Source organism: Engystomops pustulosus, chromosome 7 (genome assembly GCF_040894005.1).
Source record: "Engystomops pustulosus chromosome 7, aEngPut4.maternal, whole genome shotgun sequence".
In the NCBI taxonomy this organism is placed as follows: Eukaryota; Metazoa; Chordata; class Amphibia; order Anura; family Leptodactylidae; genus Engystomops; species Engystomops pustulosus.
The window spans coordinates 37004583-37019658 of NC_092417.1; the positions used below are offsets into that span (position 1 = coordinate 37004583).

Here is a 15076-nt window from a genome sequence, read left to right on the forward strand (position 1 = left end):
AAGGTCAGTCAGTCCAAAAGATGGGGAAAACTTTCAAATCATCCCCAAGTGCAGTTGCAAAAACCATCAAGCACTACAAAGAAACTGGCTCACATGAGGACCGCCCCAGGAAAGGAAGACCAAGAGTCATCTCTGCTGCAGAGGAGCCATCCGAGCCTCAGGAATTGCGGGTTAACAGCAGCTCAGATCAGAGACGAGGTCAATGCCGCACAGAGGTCTAGCAGCAGACACATCTCTACAACTGGTAAGAGGAGACTGTGTGCAGCAGCTTTCATGGTAAGATCACTGCTAGGAAACCACTGCTAAGGATAGACAATAAGAACAAGAGACTTGCTTGGGCTAAAGAACACAAGGAATGGTCATTAGAGCAGTGGAAATTTGTCCAAATTTGAGATCTTTGTTTCCAACCATCATGTCTTTGTGCGACGTAGAAAAGGTGAACGAATGGACCCTACATGCCTGGTTCTCGATGTTATGCATGGAGGAGGAGGAGGTGTGGGGGTACTTTTCTGGTGACACTGTTAAAGGTATACTGAACAAGCATGGTTACCACAGCATCTTGCAGTGACATGCTATTCCATTCGGTTTCGGTTTAGTTGGACCATCAATTATTGGACAGGACAATGACCCCAAACACACCTCCAGGCTGTGTAAGGGCTATTTGACTAACAAGGAGAGTGGCGGGGTGCTACACCAGGTGACCTGGCCTCCACAGTCACTGGACTTTAACCCAATCAAGATGGCTTGGGGTGAGCTGGACTGCAAAAGGCAAAAGGACCAACAAGTACTAAGCATCTCTGAGAGCTCCTTCAAGACCATTCTGGTAACTACCTCTTGAAGATCATCAAGAGAATGCCAAGAGTGTGCAAAGCAGTAATCAAAGTAAAAGTGGCCACTTTGAAGAACCTAGAATATAAGACATTTTTAGCTGTTTTATCCTTTTTTTTGTCAAGTATATAATTCCACGTGTCAATTCATAGTTTTGATGCCTTCGGTGTGAATCCATAATTTTTATAGTCATGAGAATACAGAAAACTCTTTAAATGAGAATGTCTGTCCAAACTTTTGGCCTGTACTGTATAGAAAACTTCCACTCTCTTGCTGCTCTAGGCCGTCCTCATGGCGTCACCCACTGTGCCTCTCTCTCACAGTCCGTCTCACTGACAGACACAGGAAAAGGGAGTAGCATGGGTCAATATCGTGCTGCATCCTATACAACAGTACTCATACAAGTAAACAAAGAAGCACAAGACTCTGCAGACAGCACAAACGTAAGCAGCAGGGCTGCTGAATCATTTCATGAACATTCAGGAATTGTTATTATTAAAGCAGTGAAGGGACATGGGAAACTTATGTTAAAGAGTATCTAACCCCTTTCAAGCAACTCTGTCAATATTTTAGTCCATTAAGCTACTAGGTTCCATTTACTTCCAATGCTACATGACTTTTTGCCCAAGATGAGTCACTTTTAGAGGTTGAAAGGGGAACATAATTTCAGATGTCCCTATTTTAGGTTATATCCAAATGAGCAGAGAACAGCGGAATCGAGGCTGAGAGGCTGCAGGGTGAATGTCACACATTGGATACACATGTCTTGGGCTCTATAGTACCTAGAACCATGTATTTGGTATTATTATGGATAAGCAATCTCATCTTTCAAATAACATCCAGCTGGCGGTTCTGTGTTCTGTTAGGTCATAAATACATGAAACCACCTTAATAAAGTCTTTAATGGTTTCTGTGATGAAAGGGCTCCGTAGAGAAATTAAACCCCTTTGGCACTGCTCAGGGATTGTAGTTAACCGGAAATCCAGCGCAACATTATAAGAAAAAGGCCGTCTGGATCAATATCAACTTTCTTAGAATTTCATATCAAATATCTACAGAGGTTCTCATTCTGGAAAATCAGTGGTTGACAACAAGCTCAGCAAAGATTTCTTCTTACATGAATATAAGAAATGGCTGTTCATTCACTATTTAAATGAGATGTCTAGAAACATAACAGATATTCTCATATCAATACCACGTTTTCTGTTTATAAGTTATGGGGTGTATGTTACATGCTTTAACTTAACCTCTTTTAAAGGGATATTCCCACAAAGACAAGATTCTTAAATATAGTCTGGATAACAAAATAATACACGCCCTAATTCATGAAGTCAAGCCCTGGAAATTTTGCTACACGCGTCACATACAGACTGTTTATGTTTGCACCACCTAAAGATTTTACAGATTTAGGAAATCTAGCCTATCATATCAACCTCAAATTTGTAGGCTCATAAGCTGGCCATTAATGCCGCAAAAAAATTCTGTGGTTTTCATGCTGGATTCCTGTACAAGTCACAATCTTTCAGAATGGTTATTGCAATTTATTTATATCATCATTTTCTCCAACCATTCAATGAGAAGGATGTGAGTCACTGCAGTTGTTATAGACAACTGTGATAGCTCTATATTAGTTACACAGCTATCAAATAGGTATATGCTTTACAATGTCTACAAGTAGCGATGAGCACACCCATTAAAATTCCAATTTCTTAGATTTTTTTTTAAACCCGACTCCCAACCAGTAACTTCCGCCATCTGTGCTGGCACTGATCATGGGTGTTAACTGTTTAAATGGCAAAATCTCCAGGAGTATTTAAATTACTGCGGCTGCATGCTCCGGCAATATCACGCTGTGAGTGGGAGTAACATTCCTCAATGGTGATACAGATTTTGCCAATAGCATTCAAAGAGTTAAGACCGATTGCAGGCTTAATGGCGGAGGTGGGGTTTCCACTCTGGTGGACTGGCTCGTGTCATCTACAAGGCACCCCACCCACAGACCAATGGCATGTAGTATGCAAACCCATTGTACACTGCAAGAAGTGACACATGGAGCGATAGCCATGGGTCATCCAGCAAACCAACTTAAAAAGTGTTCCTCCACTATGGCCATGCTGCATCATCATTGAACCCATCTCCAAATAAATACTATTTCCAAGATTATTTTAGAAGCACGAAATGCATTGGTATTGTTTTATGGAATTACCATTGGATGATTTAGCATGAATACAATAAAAGATCAGTGTTCGCAGCAAAGCTGGATTGTTTTTCCACTCCATGGGAAAAGTACAGTGAAATTGCTCCACAAGATAAACTTTGTTGAGGAGACCCTCTTTTTCCATCATATACTATATGTCATTGCTATATGAAGACAGCTACCATTGAAGTGTTGAGTGTTCAACTCAGAGGTTTAAAAAGGGTTGTACGAACTTCAATTGCTATGCCATATCCTAGGATAGGGAATTTGATCGGCAGGGGTCCCACTAATCACAAGTATGCACATACTCAACATGCCACCGCATCATTTAGTGAGAACCTGTGATCAGTGGGGGTCCCAGCAGTCAGATCCCTATGATTAGATTATCCCCTATTTTGTGAATAGGGGAAAACAATATAGGCCCTTTAACTATAATTCAAAAAATGTGTTATTCTTGATACATTTCTGGACATGTACAGCCAAGGAAGATAAGGAAGAACACCGCTTCTAGGACTACAAGAGGCTCTGACATGTTCATCTGATGTTCATCTGATGGCACTTCTTTCTTCTATAGGTTAGGCCCGACTAACTCAGGAGGGTATCCACAGACCGAGGGCAGCTGTTAATGGTTTACGGTGTACCATGTAGAGAACTGGGAATTCGAATCCAGCTGGGTGAGGTGTTGGGAATTTCCCAGTGTGCACTTGGTTACCAAAGCTACCACCCCCCTTTCCTTGTACCTTTACATAGCTGGACCTCCGGTCTTATCTCCCCTTTTGAATTGGCACTTCAAGCTGTAATATTTTACTGTTTGTACCGTTTTCTGATGTTATTTCTCATTGCAGTTGCTTGAATAAGTCACAAGGAAAGGTCAAGCGATTACCAGTTTGCCGGGAGTCGGCTAGGCATAGCACTCTTGGCTTACAACTTTTATATCATCATGTGCCTTACATTTTGTTATATGGTTACTTAACAGATAATTCAATCAGTCAGCAGCCGGATACTGGTCCCTATAGAAGCCTATGGCGCACAATGTGTGTCACCGTACCGTACCACCCATGGGAAAAAGAATAGAGCATGTTCCTTGCTATGGAGAGGGGAGTGGTGAGGGGCGCTCATCCTGCCACCACTCCAGCCGAACGGGTGCTAAGCCTGTGTGAAATAGCCCAAGTAATTGGACTAGTAGGCAATAATATAGAAGGTTCATTTAACAAAAATTAATGATTGCTGCATTTGCACGAGACTTGTACGATGAACATAATAATTACTTATTCCTCGTCACATCCTCTGCAGGTGCAAAGAGTGGAGGATGATTCACGGGTGCTAAAAACAGAAGACAAGTTCATTTACTAAGTGATCTGTAGCTGCATAATGAGAGTGAGTCAGTGAGAAGTGCATGGAATAAGATGTTTGTGCCATCAGATCAAATACTTCCATGTATAGATCTACACAGGACAACAGCATGACAATAAGGCTGCTTTACCAGGCATTTTCACATTTTTGATGGATCCTCATGAAATGTATGGGGAGCTTTATCATATGAGGAGGTTCCCGGCCTTCCGATGCCATTGGACATATCAAGAGGCTTAGGCCCCCTCATGCCCCTGTATGCCAACTTGGCTTAGAGCTAGCAAAAAGGGGATAATCACAATGTCTGGCAGTTCACAAGGGATTGCGATTATTTCAGGACTTCCATGTCAGATTTCTGGCACAAACCCCCTGATAAATGTCCCCTATATAGTCTAGGTCAGTGGTGGCGAACCCATGGCACGGGTGCCAGAGGTGGCACTCAGAGCCCTTTCTGTTGGCACCCAGCACAGAATTTACCACTCAAGGCTTCCTCCTGCAGTCCAAGACAGCCCAGGACGCGCCACGCTCAATGCCATTTTAAAGCGACACCTACTTGGTTGCCAGGACTACAGGAGGAGAGAGAAGGTGTGGACAGAGATGGATTATCGTTGGAGCTCCTGCTTTGGGTCCTCTGATTCTTCCTCCTCAGGGGACTCTGGGGGGAAGCTACAATCCAAATGTCTCCATTCTATTGTATCAGTGTCCTCAGGACGCCAATAAGATAGAAACTTGTGATACAGCAGAGATCAATAGGTTACTGCTCAAATTGTCACGTTGGCACTTTGAGACATAAAAGTGGGTTTTGATTGTAGTTTGGGCACTTTGTATCTAAAAGGTTCACCATCACTGGTCTAGTTGGTCCGAGAATTGGTTCTGACTAAGAGATTCTCTACCCCTCATGGATCAGTCACATGGTCCATCAAAATAACAGCCATTTCTGTCAAGATGGGGTGCAGAGTGTAGATTAATGAGCAAAAAAAATACTACCAATTGGCTGCAATGAAACCGAATACTTTCCGTACCCACGATGACATGCACCTCGGCCCACTCATATAATCCATAAATATGCAACTATCCCAGGGTCTTATTAAAATCCCAAAATCCTAAAATTCTTAAACAATCAACACTCCATTACAATATAGAATGAAAAATGGTTACAGTATGGCTACGTGTTCCAAGCCCCTCCACGCTCTACTGTGGTGGAAGGTGACAATTATCTACATTGAGTGAGGCTAAGGGCTGGGGAAATTTTAAGTTAAGTGCTACAGGAAGAAAGGCATTAAAAGATGGCGAGTCAAATTAGGGGGCATCATACAGGAGGAACACAGAAAGAGGACATAATATGTGGAAGCTTTGAAGGGGCAAATTCTATCATGTAAGGGTGTAGTATAGTGCGGGTGGGCTTAGGGATACTGATTGTGCACTTCAAATATTCCATGTTTAGTCCCTCTTCCAGCACCCCAAACGTGGGATGAGGGTCACTGTTAATATATACGTTTTTCTTGTTAGGCATGGTCTAGATTTTGCATAGGGACCCATTAGTCTCAGGTAAACCTCTGGCTTGCAAGTGAACCTGAGCTACCTTTACAGATAATCTCCGGGGACCCACCGGTAGTACAACCCATGATTCAATTATTGTTTGGGGAAACATTTGTTAATAAAAGAAAAAAAGAGGCATCAATTATTTTGTACCATACAGTATGACTTATGTCATCTAGTACTGTATAAACTACAAATATAGGTTTAGTTTCTCACTTTCTTTTTAACGTTGGCATTTCATTTGTTTAGCACAGTAGGTAAAAAAGAGTGCAAAGCAATAAACAAGGCAATGTAATAGAGATTGATTTCTTGCCTGTCGAGCTTCTAAATGCTCTGCCTGCATCACCGTAATTAGCAAAAACTGTACACAATGACCATCCCTTTGATCCTGGCATTTAAACATTTGATGATTTTTTTTTTTTTGTAAATATTTTGGCCCATTGTCCATGTGTGAAACTCATCATACCTAAAACTAAAATTATACTAGTGAATACATCATGCATGGAAATGGTGATATCAGTAGGTAAGAGATGTGCATTGCAATCATCGTCCAAGCAAGAATAGAACATTTAAGCGACACAAACTCCTAGAACAAAATTTGTAAAGAATAAAATCTCAGCATGCTCTACTTTTGCAAGTCATGTGCGTAAAAAAAGGCATACAAGTCTATGGAGTTGCATCAAAAACTCATTGCACTCTAAGACACTTGCAAGTGCAATGCACTGATCAAAGTTGTCTGTGTATGAAAAACGCATTAAAAAACGCATTAAAAACGCACCAAAAAAAATGCATGTGGAAATCTGAGATGCTCAACAAACGGAATGAAAACTAATTGACCAGACTCTGATGTGATCTGCAATGCAAGTGTGAAAGGGGCCTTACTCTCAGTTCAACCAGCACAACATTTCTTGCCAATTCAATATACAGAAATCTAGTGTAGGAAAAAAAAAAAATATATATATATATATATATATCTGCACTACTAGAGCACAGTGCAAAAATTGGTTATTTATTAGTAACTAGCAGAATTGTGAATGCAGCTTCTTTAGATACTCAGATAATCAGACTCCTTTAGATACGACTGGTTGATGTTAAAAAAAAAACCAAACACTTCTTCTAAGGGTGCGTTCACACGTTGCAGTTAAAACTGCATCGCAATCAGCTTTGAGGTGGCTTTAGGTGCAGTTTTGTCAATTGAACAGGTGAAAGACATGAACTGAATGAGTGAATTTGATTTTAAAGTGGAAACCTGCTCCACAAATGTCATCCACTCGTTCAGTTCATGTCTTTCACCTGCTCAATTGACAAAACTGCACCTAAAACCACCACAAAGCTGATTGCGATGCAGTTTTAACTGCAACGTGTGAACGCACCCGAAGTGTGTGGTCACGCTGAGTTTAAAAACCCAGTGCTAACATATGGGTAGGCCGCGATAACATGCAATCGATAACAATAACCCAGTATCTTGGGTGTCCGGTGGCCTGCTCCCATACGCAAGCGCTGTGCTTGTAACCATATCACTAACGGTACGTGTGGCCGCACCCTAATGTTATATTCACACACACATACGGCGACACGCTGGAGAGGAGGAGGGGTGAGAAGCACTCATAGGAAACAGCACTGTAAGGCCGCACACGGGGAAAGAGAGCATGCTCCATCTTTTCCCCGTGTAGCGCAGAACGGTGCCACACACTGTACCACCGCCATTATCGTCTACGTGGACATATATGCTGCCCCCCCCAGAAGGTCGTGTGAATGTACCCAAACAGTAGAATATAAGTACAGCAATTGGCAACACTTCATGGTTCAGATATAGAAATTCACTTATCTACATGAAGCCTAAATTTCCAGCGGCAAGAATAAAGCCAAGCAGGCGACATTATTAGACATTTTTTACAGTAGCATTTTATAGAAATGACTGTATAACATCCCTCATCCCAGCTTTTCATGGAACATATAACTATGGAAAGTTTACCAATGTATACATTTAATGGATGGGTAAAAAGAACACATGAAAAGATCTAAATAATCTATGGCTACTTCTGCAGCACGTTTTCCTCGAGGTCGCGATCACACACTGTATCTAGACAACAGGGAGGAGCGAATGCCAATCTTAGATGTATTTAGTCCTTGCAAACAGGAATGAGAACCCTGTGATCTTCCAGACACGTGGAGCTTATTCCCGATTGCAAGTGTTAAGGTCTAAAACACATCAGGACAAGCTCCTTGAATTGTGTTTCTAAATGCAATTCAAAAGCAGCAAGTAAGTCATCACATAGTTACTTACACTCATAGAAATGACCACACAAACAGGTGGGAACAAACTGGAACTGAGTCAACTATGTAAAACTTGGGCCAGCAGGTGTGCGGGAAAGGACCAGGGCTTTTCTAAACATTAAACACCCTAAAAATCTCTTTGTACTTTTTAACCCTTTGAAGCCCGGTCCCACAGACGTACCAGGACACCATTTAACATGGGGCTTTGAGGGCTGAAAGGTTAATCTTATTCATCTTTTCAAAAGGAACTAGAGAAAGGGCGAGGGCTGGATAGACATGGATAATGAAGCAGAAAAATGCGTAGGAGGGGGCACCCAAAGCGAAAGACACTCATGCCAGCTATTCTACTATAATTCAAACCACATCAAATAGTTATAGTGCCGTACCAAATAATGATGAAAATAAATAGCCAGACGCAAATAAAGAAGGTAAAGTGAATGGATCAGGTAAGGACACAGACAGTAGGGGGCTCCCATGCAACAATAATAATAATGCTTTATTTATATAGTGCACACAGATTACGCAGCGCTACACAAAGCATGCCCAAATGGTCCCCGTCCCCATGGGGCTCACAATGTAAACAACCTAACAGTATGTTTTGGAGTGTGGGAGGAAACCGGAGTACCCGGAGGAAACCCATGCAAACACGGAGAGAACATACAAACTCTTTGCAGGTGTTGACCTGGGTGGGACTCGAACCCAGGACTCAAGCGCTGCAAGGCAGAAGTGCTACCCACTCAGCCACCGTGTTGCCCCATATGCTAGCCCCCGCTTTACAAGGGGCAGCCACATCAACCAAAAAAATGTACCAGTATTTGTGAATGTAGGAATTAAATACATACAGTAGCTTTTTTTTAATCGGCCATTTGAAGGTGCTAGTGGACCACTTTACCAACGGAGCACACGGGCAACTGTGACGGTCACATGTATAAGTTGGAAGCCCATAGCAAAGCTCATTCATAGGCAACTAGTGCTGTGCAATAATGTGATGTCCACACATCTCAGGATACATGAAGTCATTATTCCAGCTCAATTAAAGCTATTGACCCTTGCAAGATGACTGTGCCAATGGGATGATCTTGCTACAGTCTGCTGCGTGTTGGTAAAAGAAGGATTGTGTGATGGTCATGGCCATCTCTACTCTCACCTTAGACTGTCCATTCACAATCATTACAAAATTATCAAATTATCTGCGAACCATGGACTGCAGTTGTAGTCACAACATATAATATCTATATGATCATCCATTACAAAACTACTTAGGATATTTGGGAAGATATGAAGTTAGTATATCACATGCAATATAATCAGTCACTAAGGCAATGAATAAAGCGTTCTATGCAAAGAATGATCCCCTAAACATGATTTTACATAAAATGTCAATGCAAGTGGCCAGGGAGTCAGATTGTACTGCATAGCATATCCCCAGAAAAACAAAAATCCACTGCAGCTCCCGGACTGATGCCTTGCAGAGTAATCCACCAAAATAAAGCAGCCCATGGACATATCAACCTTATAGTAACTAACAATTGCATTAATAACATTGTATCTAATCCAAAAGTAACATCTGTTCCATAATATTTACTAGAAACCGTTCAGTGTTAACAATGGAATCGATACATATTATCATTATAGATGAAGCCGCAGATACTTATGCTTTCATTATAGGTTATAGACAGTATGGACCCAGCTGTCAATCATGTACATTACAAGGTGCTGATATCCTGAGCTGCTGCTCACCATCCTGGATGGGGCGACTGTTCCCTCCAGTGTCTCCAGTGGCTTGCACTTTAGCTTCCTATTACTTCCAGCCTGTCCATTCAATCTGTTCTTCTCCACTTAGTGTCATCTCCATCACCTCCTGCCCTGCATCTAATGTTCAACTCCATCCAGCACTTGTCCCTTGGTGATGACCCATAGCCATTTCTGTAGATCCAGGCTCCATAGCCCTGTCTATAATATTTTCTACATATATATAATAAGTACCGTGAATCCCTTTAATTTAGGTGACTACATGAGGTTCGCACATCCCTGGCTTCCCTATGCTGCTCTCTATGCCAGCTTGTATGTATGTGACCTCTTCTCCAGCCTGCAGCTCAGCGCTTGCTAGAATATAGCAACCAATCATGGCTCTTTGGGGAGGGTTTTAACTGAGAAAGCTTAACCTCTTCATGACCAACTATATTTCGCAGCACACGTCGACTCTCAAGTACTAGGACCCTTCTTAAAGGGTATGTCCAGACAGGACTGAAATGCTGCAGTGTGGATAAATCACAAAAAAAAACATTAATACTCAATATTCACAGAAGTAAAATTGCTGCAGATTACATTCTTTGCATTGCAAATATTTACATTTCTGTATATATTCTATGCAGAATTCTGTTCATATTTACTAAACCTCTCATCCCAGGTAATTCACTGCAGCAGCGACATTTCATTCCTGTTTAGATGTATTATAAATAATAGGCCATTGCATAAAAAGAAATTCCATTATATATATGGAAAGCTACATTTACCTTTATAGGGGCTTCTGCAAAGATTTCAGATAAGGAGCAAGTTTCTTGGGATGCCACCTGGCACACAGGGCATGCACCCTGACAGGGACATTAAATTAATCACACATTGCAGACATTTTTTTTTTACACATATGAATATAAGGTTTTAAAATATTATACATCTACTGCTAAAACAGCTGCAGAAATTTTGGCATCAAATCTCCCATATGTGAATATATCCAGGAGAAGCTAAAATCAGGATTGGATTTTATATGTAAAAAAAAAAAATTAAAAAAAAGAAAAGAAATTAAGTAGAATAAAATCCATCATATACAGGCAGTCCCCGGGTTACATACAAGATAGGGTCTGGAGGTTTGTTCTTAAGTTGAATTTGTATGTAAGTCGAAACTGTATATTTTATAATGGAAGTTCTAGACAATTTTTTTTCTTTTGCCCCTGTGACAACTGGAGTTTCAAAATTTTTGGTGTAATTGGACCAAGAATTATCAATAAAGCTTCATTACAGACACCTTACAGCTGATCATTGCAGTCTGGGACTATAGTAAAGCATCCAGAGAGCTTCACCAGAGGTCACAGGGGGCAGAGGGGTCCGTCTGTAACTATGGGTTGTCTGTAAGTCGGGTGTCCTTAAGTAGGGGACCGCCTGTATACATTCTGCATGAGTAACACCTGGTTTTGGTGCCAGACCCTAGAGACCAGCGGACCCGACATATGTGTTCGGGTTTGGTCGCGTGGCCTGGAAAGATTGCCGTTTTGAACCCGTTTTTATGCAGTCCGTCCAAAATCGCATGTGTTAAAAATTCATGCGTTTTTGGAAAACGGATGCATTTTTGACCAGTTTTAATTAAGATAAATGGGCTCAAAACACCATGTGTGGCATCACCCTAACCCGATCCAGCAAATCTATGGTTTGCCAGATTAACTGTTTGGCTGCCAATCCTGCAATATGTCGGTATCACGCAGTCAAACCCAAAATGTTGGATCCACTCATCTTTACCAGACACTTGTTGGATGGTCCACTGCTATATAAGGCAAGTTTGGACCGAAAAAAACTCCCAATGCGCTGTAGGGATTTCCTGGACTGGGCTGACATGCGGAATTCAGTCCAGTTATATTTATTGAAACACAATTAAAAATCCGTGGGTGAGGTTTGTCCAGATCGCAAATTCCTCTGCGACCCCTTCTAAACATTTTCTAACACCTGCTCGGGAGTGGAGCTTATTTGCACCAAAATTTGCAACACAGTCTTGCATCATTTAAATGCCTACTGCGTCTTATAATCCGAAAAAAAAAAAATGAAGGACGACACAGGGATTGTTTTTAAAGAAGATTAATTTAAAGCAGACGCAGACAACGCGGTACGTGTGGCACCAGCCTTACACTGCTGCAACTGATTTATCTTAAAAATCCAGATGTGGACGTCTGTAAAAGTAGCAAATATTTGTGCAAATAAACTCCAGAGCAGGTGTAAGCAGGGAGTTTGAGACATGTTAGAGTGAAGACACACATGGCGTTTTTGGGCCGTTTTTACTAAGTGCGTTTTCAGATCGTTAAAAACGCATGCGTTAAAAAACGCATCAGTTTCTTAAAAACGCATGCGTTTTTTGAAAACGCATGCGTTTTTGTCCGTTTTTCCAAAATTGCGCAAACGCACTTAGTAAAAACGGCCCAAAAACGCCATGTGTGTCTTCACCCTTAGGCCGGCGCCACACCGGGTGCTTTGTCTGCGCTTGCGAGCGCAGACAAAGCGCCCTGTGTGGCGCCGGCCTTAGTCTTTTGAGACTTTTGTCACAGCCTCGCCTGCCTCATTTATCAACCGTTTAGATAATCAAGCACAAAACCTAAGGTCATGTTCACATGTGGCATTTACATTGTGTTTCCAAACCCAAGGCACAGGCTTCTCCTGCGATCACCTACTGAAGATTGCTTCTGCATCGTATATATTAAGCGTGATGCACACACAATCTTACTTCAATTGGTGACCGCAAGAGAAGTCTATGCGTTGCTTTTGGAAACATAACACAAACGCCATGCGTGAACATGGCCTCACAAAAAAAAAAAAAAATCCCCCAAACTAGAAACAAATTTCCAGACTTGAGGGTGCAGTCACTCTGGCTTGAGGCAAATCCCCATTACGCTAGCGCTACATGTGACTGCATCCTAAGATAAATGTCAGCCTATGGGTCTGAAAAAAAATTAACTGATGACAGTCCATTTTTTTCCATGATGATGCTGTGAATCAGGTATTGGGGCACATTTACTAGGGGCTTTGTGCTGCACTATTGTCGGACTGTGCACGTTCTTCTAGGTTAAAACAACTTGCATAGGCATTTAAAAAGTGTCTGAGCCACCATTGTGTCGCAAGCGACCCTTTTGTGGCGCAGCTGCGCTGGCCTCCAAATAAGGCTGGTGGCACAGGTGGCGTTTTGAACCCGTTTTTTGGGCCGTTTTCAAGCAGTCCTTTAAGGCCGCGGTCACACGTACCGCTAGGCGTCCGTCATAACGCGATGCTAGCTCACAGGGGGAGGTCCTCGGCCCGAACGCACATGCGTTTCCAGGGAAACGCATGCGATTGTTAAGCCGATCGCATGCGTTTCTCTGGAAACACATGTGCGTTCGGGCCGAGGACCTCCCCCTGTGCGTTAGCGTCGCGTTATGAACGGACACCTAGCGGTACGTGTGACCGCGGCCTAAAAAGGACTGAGGGCACTTTCACATGATGCGTTGTGTCCAAAGGGTTCAGCCTTGATCACATGCTGAGGTTACATTGGGTTTTAGTAGAAGCATTGGAAACGCAATGTAACCTTGGCATGTAATCAAGGCTGAAGCTTTTGGAATGCGGCAAAACCGCATCAAAAAACATGACACAACACATCGTGTGAGCCCTCCCTGACTGATTCGGACCGAGCGCCGTATTTATCTTGCAAATTGAGTTTCATGGCGTATGTTAAAAGGTGCACCACAACAAAGATGGTGAACTCGGTCAAACCAGTGTAAGGAAGTGATTTGAGCATTATACACCGAAATAGCACTTTTAGTGCAGTTTCCGACATTGTTTTCTAACCAATGTTAAAACTTTAAATTTTTTTTTCATGTCCACAAAACGCAAGCATAAAAGGACGTTAAAAAAAACGAAGCAAAACAGGAACAACAAGCAACAGACATGCCAGTGTGAACGTGCCCTAATCCAGGTTTATCACACCCAACCTGCAGTGTTAATTCAGGAGAAAAGTAAAACATTCAGGCCTCTCCTGAATAACCTGTACAATATATTGTTACAACATCCCAAATGGGAATCATTTCTTTACAGATGTACAGAAAAAAGTACCCTACGTGCTAAGCAAAAGGCTAAATGGAGATAAATACAATACTTTACCCAAGACATAGTCAGAAGTGACTAGACAATAGGGTGCTCACAGCTGAACTGATCCAAATAGGGCTCCCTCTGCACACCTGAAGTTATCCGATGTGATCTGGAGAAGCGGGAGTCTGCTGTGATCAGTGGAGCAACAACATTCTGTCCCTCCCAGAAAATAATCCATATGTATTCAGGATACTGGAGAAAGTTGACTGATTGTTAAACACAATACAAAACTTTGCAAAAGGTGAGACATACATTTAGCAAATATAAAAAATCTCATTTTAAAGTGCAAGATGCCAAACAATTTGTTTTCAGGCAACCCTACCAGGGAAAAAAAACCCCATTCCAATACTAATAGAAGCATTTCAGGTAGTGTATTATTTTTGATACGGTGAGAAATGTTCAATATTGTTCACTCTAAGCAATGGAAATTAGGATGAGCACAATGGGTTAACTTTAGTTTTTTCTCTTTTTATTTGGGACAAACAAATATCCAGAATATAAATGACCGCCAATGGGTTTACCAAACACACGGTCACACGGTCTCTTTTTATATGGACTAAAAACACATGCGCTTTTTAATGTTTAATGTTCGCATCGGTGTTTCTATGGAAACGCCTGCGATCGGGAACGAGCCGTGCAGGCGTTTCCATAGAAACACCGATGCGATCGGACCGCCCCGGTGGGCGCGGTTTTGTCTGCGTTTGCAAACGCAACGTGGGATAGCGCCCTCAAACCAGCCAAACGCATGGTAAACGTACAAAAACGCACACATTTAAAAATGCATGCGTTTTCAGTCCATTTAAAAACGGACCAGAGAACGCACAGTGTGCACGCACCCTGAGAACGCGTTCACACGTTGCTTTTGGTTGCATTCTCATTGCGTTTGAAACGCATATACAACAGCTGATGTGAGGTAATTTGCCTAATTACATTACCGTTTACGTTTGTAAATGCAATGTTAACACATGCGTTAAAACATGCGTTAACATCACGTTTACGATGCGT

The 15076-nt window shown here is 42.0% G+C and overlaps 1 protein-coding gene across 4 annotated transcripts in view; it reads right to left on the reverse strand.

Moving 5' to 3' along the window:
• Window positions 1-15076, reverse strand: part of FMN1 (formin 1) — a 175960-nt gene that overhangs the window by 144074 nt on the left and 16810 nt on the right. Inside the window, exon 1 of one of the 4 annotated variants that reach the window (XM_072115469.1) lies at window positions 14084-14209. The exons of 2 other annotated variants lie outside the window; for them this stretch is intronic. The gene's annotated coding sequence lies outside the window, so the exon portion shown is untranslated. Of the gene's footprint in view, window positions 1-9931; window positions 10265-14083; window positions 14210-15076 lie in introns of those variants that run through there. One more of the 4 variants, XM_072115468.1, reaches the window with a different exon arrangement.